Raw genomic sequence first — 6,000 nt, 5'->3', positions numbered from 1 at the left:
GGTAGAGACTTATCCAAATAGACTCATGGCTGTAATTATTGCCAAAAGTGCCTCTACCAAATATTGACTCAAGGGGTGAATACTTATGCAATCAATTATTTTCTGTTTTGTATTTGTAATTAATTTAGAACAATTTGTAGATTTTATTTTTCACTTTGACATTATGGACTTTTTTTGTGTTGATCAGTTTTGTTTTAACTCCATTTTGATTCCATATTTTCCACAATAAAATGTGGAAAAGTCTAAGGGGTTAAATACTTTTGAGAGCCACTATAAATGACTTCTACAATATGAATTCTCTTGACATACTGCAATTGAAGATGGATTTCAGCGTTACTGTAGTGTGCTGGCTTAGAGACTTCGACTCCTGATAATAAGAATTACTGATGAGACCACCACCCCCTCCCGTCCGATTAAATTCGTATTATTGAGGGTGGACGGTATCATGCAAGTTTATGATCCGACCAGAGTTTAATTTTTGATAGTATTTTCACATAATGTCCTGCGGGTGGCACACTTGTCTTTGCAACCTGTCTCAGTGAGGCAAGCAGGGCTTATAAACTACAAGCGATAGTAAAACTAATTATTAGCAATAAATAAATAAATAAATAAATAAAATAAAATAAAAAAAATAATAATATGAATGGCATGTTCTGATGCTGAAATGTTTCAGTATTAAGAATACGACTCATAATGTAAGGCTACAACGTCTCACGATTTAAGTTTAGAGTTGCCTGTCCTCAGCACATTTTAGCGTGGATATGACGCAGCCTACTTTTTTGTTGGGATGAAAACATACCCAGTGGGCGGTAGTTCTTGGAAATCGACAGCCGAAAGAGGCAATCAGCAGCGTCTGAATCCGTTAGCCCCGCCCCAGGGAGGGACAGTCCTGGACTAGCACTGCATCGCGCGGCTGCACTGCTCATTTAACAGGGTACAAGAAAAAAGAGAAGAATACGGGCGAGCTGTGATGGGGTAGGCGTTCAGATAAATATATCTGTTAATTGTTATTTAATAATGATGTACTGATTAAATTGTTTGTATTGCCTGTGCCCATACCATGTCTAAGGTGTGTGTGCGAGCTACAACTATTGCAGTCAACAATAGTTTTTTTTTTTTTTTTAAATCTTATCGATGCATTCGTTAATCCAATACTTTACTGTACGTTTTCAGCGTGCTTTTTCTACATACTGTACCGGGTAACGCATTTCCACCGAGTTATTTGTTTGTAATTTCTGGGTTTGAAATTCCTTGGCTGTGTATACAGTAATGTATTTATAATGCAGTGCGTCCAGCAGCTGCTGTTACTGAGTCAATGAAAGGTATTTGTGTGTGTTCTCATCACTGCTTTCAAAGCTGGTCGCTTTATCATCACGCCTTTTCCCGATGTCTTAATATTTCATATTTTCCTATCAAATTGATCACATGTCAGTGCAGTCATGCTGTGAGTGATGGCTGTGTGTTTTGTGAATGCGTTGTTGATAGACCGTGTATGGAAGATTACATTGGGTAAGGCAAGACTCCCTTTGCGCTCTGTATTGAGTCCAGTCCAGGCTTTACTGTAGTTTAAATGAATTCGTTGTAGCCCATGGCTTCAAACTATAGGTGTTATAGCTGTGTTAACATACACTAACAACACGTAATTTGCTATAACCGAACCAGAAATTGTTTGACTTCCAACCGATATTCCATCACATTTTATGTTCAGGGCTAAAAGAAAACTACAAATGTTGCGTTCTAATTGGAGATCATCTCCTGGTGAGTACAAAGGACAAGGTTCACAATAGTCTGTAAGATAGAACCACCTATAACGAACTAAACCTCTCCAGGCGGGTGTTACAGGCTGAATTGCAATGAACACGATGCAGCAGCCCTGCCCTGTGGAGTCGTGTAAACGGGTATAAAGTCCAGCAATCCTTTAGACTCGGTTCTACTACTAAATCATACTAGCAGCACCACCAAATGTAGTTGTCCGTTGCAACGCAATCCATCATGCATTCAACAAAACACACGTTTTTGCTCCATTGTGTAATTCGGAACACATTTAGTTGTCATAATGAAATTCAAACCCAAATAGTACAAAATGTATCTTTGCCTTTTGAGAACGTGACACAGGAACAAGAAGCATGTATTGCATTGTGCTGCACATGGGTAATATTCAATCGCCTGCTTTCGGAATGCAGTGAGCAGCTTTGGAGATTCAATGCTGCTGGATTAGAGCTCGCTGGAGATATTGACAGCTTGTTATCTGACTCGCAGGTCAGTGTTTCAATGTTGCTGGAATTATTGACAGATTGTTATCTGTCTCAGTTCAGTGTTTTATTGCTGCTGGATTAGAGCTTGCTGGAGTTATTGACAGCTTGTTATCTGACTCTCAGTTCAGTGTTTCAGTGCTGCTGGGTTCCTCAGATAGTATTGTACCAGCTAGCATGCTGTTTAGTCTTCAGATCCATATTAGAGTCAGAGTTACATTGCAATTGACCCAACGTGATTACAGACCAAAACAAAAGCCATTGCAAGCACAGCAGTTCAACAAGATGTGAAACATCAATGATCAGATTCTTGGATCAGTTCTTAGGATCTCAAAGATGTGAATTCTGCCTACAAGTGAAATGAATCCCATTTGCTTTGCTGTAGTGGAATTACCACAGGGTATATTTGCAGAAATTAACTTGTCTATTGCCACTTTCTTATTTTTTCCATGTGTATCAAATCTTGTTTAGGCCCGTGTGCATGAAATTTGACAGTCAGTATTAGTCACAGTTAACATTGCCTATTTCATGTGTTCCTTTTCTACTGGTTGTGTCTTGTGATGTAGTTACTATGGTAACCGTGCAACAGCTCAGAACTCTTCAGATTTCAGTGCAGAATGTGGGTGTAAGCAGCACAACTATGATGGTGAAACACAAGCTAAAAAACAATTGAAATAAAAACGGAATATTGTCGTCTGCAGTAAAAAAGATCATGTTTTTGTTTTTTTTAAATAATGTGGGCAGTTTTTATAGGGAAAAGTAAATCATCAAAATAAAATAAAGCAATACATTGACTGCTGGGACAAATATTTGAATAATTAAACAGATACTGAACTGTCTTCGGTGGCAGTTACCAATAGCCGTTTTCATATTTGTTCAGAATAAATGACACACAGGAAGAGTGTTTGGAATAGTCTTTGTCTTCATCTTCTGTGTATCACTCGGTTGAAGATCTTGTACTTATATATATTTTTTTTTTTTACTGTGCACGAAAGTCCTCGATTCAGTTCATGTAGTCCAAAATCTCTCCAGTGGTCTCATCACTTATGTGGTCAGCTTCACTCTGCACACAAAAGGAATCCCACACTGAGACATATATCCATGGGGGAGGCCAGACAAGGGTACCTCTAAAGAAATCAATTCCTCACATCTGCACTCCTCCATGATTATCATGCAACAAGGCTGGTGCCCCCCACCTGTGGATCATTCCATTTCTCAACACTCAGCCAGCAGACACCGACAGCTGTCTCCCCTCCTCACTGGCCCTAAGTGTGCTGGCTCAGCTGTTCTCAGCATCTCACCTGAGATTTTAGCTGGTTGTAGCAGCACCATGATGGAGTACAGTAGGGTAAGGTGCTACAGGACACCCTGCAAAGTTACAACAAACGCATTACCTTACCTTTACCGTGTCCCCTGTTGTCCATATTTTTAAATATATTGACAGCTCTTTTTTGAATTTGTTAATCGCTTGTCATTGGTCATAAATCAACTTGGTAATATATTTCTCAGCATTAAAGGATTATGTTACAATGTTATTCTCTTCTTGGGATCACAGTGTATCCGGATCACTTTGTCATATGCAGACAGGCTAAAATAATTGAATCTATTCAGTCTTGAACAAAGACTATGCAGCGGTCTGATTCAAACAGTCAGAATTCTAAAAGGTGTTGACAATGTCGACCCATGGGACTTTTTCAACCTGAAAAAAGAAACAAGGACCAGGGGTCACAAATGGAGATTAAATAAAGGGGCATTCAGAACAGAAAATAGGAGGCACAGAGAATTGTGGCAGTCTGAAACCAACTCCCCAGTAATGTTGTTGAAGCTGACACAAGAAGCTGCTTGATGAGATTCTGGGATCAATAAGCTACTAACAACCAAATAAGCAAGATGGGCCAAATTCTTAATACAAAAACATGAAACCTAGCGGGAATATGTTGAAAACAATCGCTGCGATTTGGACAACAGTAAATACAGCCAAAGAGAGTGATGTGTTTTCTGTAAACACTGCAGATGTCATTGTGGTAGTATCGAGTGTTTTACATTTTCAGCTGTTTTGAAGTCTAGTTGACAGCTGTGTTGCTAAGACAATGTTGGCACCACTCGTAACCATGGAAACGGCTCTGTCCCAATACCAATTTCTCCTCGTAATGGTGTAGCGCTTTAAAAGGGTGTTGTCTCTCATTTGCATAACTGCATTCACACAAATCTTTTGTGATTTTCAGACACTATTTAAGAGCTTGGCACGAAATATCTGTTACATTCTCATGTTGTTGTTGTTTCAGTCCCTATGGCCTCTCTAGAGCTCTCAGACATGTCTTCTAAGTACTGCTGTCACACCACTGAGCGTGCCTCCTTCAACACGCCCCCCTGTGGAAGTGAAAGAAAGCACAGTTTATCTGTGGGATTTGCTTACTGGTGTGTTTCTCAGTTAGCAGAGTGGTGACTGAAACAGAAAATGAAATCTAACCCCAATCTAAACTACAAGAAGAATACGTGAGTTAAGATAACTGTGACATCAGACCTGCACGAAGGTGCTCTTCAGACTGGTTACTGTGGGTTTGTGAGGAATACTCAGCGAGGAATTACAGCTTAAAGCTAGCAAGCTGCCCCCAACAATAATTGAGCTTCACTTCCTTGGAAATAAAACGTGTTTTGTTTTAATATCGTTACATTGGCCTTTCCTTCAATATTGGGCAAGTCACATCCTATGTTTCAGATACTAGGACCCCAGGAAGACGGGTGCTGAATGTAAGTTCCCCTCTCTAACGTGTTTCTGTATTCTCTCTCACAGGCGCAGTATGGTTTGAGTGGAGAGTGGGACTTTGGCCCACTACCTGACGCTCAGAGGTAAGATTCTGTCTTCTGAATTTCCACATAGAAAACAAATCGGAAAACTAAGTAAGGTTACTGGAATATAAAATGTACATAACCAGTATTGTTTCCGGATTGCTGGCGGCAGTATACAGTAACAGGCAGTATTGTGTGACTAATCATATTTTCTCTTCTAAAGCCTGTTACAAGTAAGTTAAGGCAAGAGAGAGAGGTAGTGAGTCTCATTTGTTTATTTTTCTCTTCTTCACAACTGTGCGAGATTCCCTGTTATGAAAGAAACACACCAGACTCATTGCAGCTGCAAATAACTGGGCCAGCCGATCACAATGCAGCAGAGAAGCTTGCACAAGTGTAGAGGACTAATAATCTGATTCCTCTCGCTCTGTTCCCTTTAGTCTCTCACCGATGACACAAAAAACCCTGGTGGGGAACAGACTATCTTGTAATGATGTGTTGACATGAACTGTGCTGAACTCAAACTATCTAAAGACAAGTTTCAGGATGTAGTGAAAACCAGAAACAAAATAAGAATTGGAGACAGAATTCATTGTTTTGTTGTAACATGCAATACATTTTATTGGTTGACTTTTTGAGCTAAAATGTTTCACGAATCTGATTATGTTTTCAAAGAACAGCTTTTTGCAGGAACTGTTTGTAGCATCAACTGTGTTGTGTAAGCTTATCGTGAAGAAAGGATATATATTTAAGTGATAGTACCTGTCAAGTAAGGCTCTGCCATGCGGTAGTTGACCGAGAGTGGAGTTATGTGACCCGGACGAAGGCGAGAGGGCACTATCGCTATTAGAAAACAATTTTTCTCATTAGTTTCTTTAAAAAAAAACATTTAAATTCTGGATTTTCCTTGCGTTTGTAATGATTCGTTGGGTACCCTTACGCTGAGTAAAGCTTTAAA

General features: G+C 39.6%; 1 protein-coding gene across 2 annotated transcripts in view; it reads left to right on the top strand.

Annotated features, from left to right (window-relative positions):
* The first annotated feature begins 892 nt into the window (after nt 1–892).
* LOC121298070 (engulfment and cell motility protein 2-like) overlaps nt 893–6,000 on the top strand; it is a 43,880-nt gene continuing 38,772 nt past the window's right edge. For both annotated transcript variants that reach the window (XM_041224854.1, XM_041224853.1), the window contains exons 1-2: nt 893–975; nt 5,047–5,102. The gene's annotated coding sequence lies outside the window, so the exon portion shown is untranslated. The remainder of the gene's footprint in view (nt 976–5,046; nt 5,103–6,000) is intronic.

The sequence above is a fragment of the Polyodon spathula genome, chromosome 23 (genome assembly GCF_017654505.1).
Source record: "Polyodon spathula isolate WHYD16114869_AA chromosome 23, ASM1765450v1, whole genome shotgun sequence".
In the NCBI taxonomy this organism is placed as follows: Eukaryota; Metazoa; Chordata; class Actinopteri; order Acipenseriformes; family Polyodontidae; genus Polyodon; species Polyodon spathula.
Note: the sequence above shows the minus strand (reverse complement) of the source record. Positions and strands in the feature narration are given on the sequence as shown.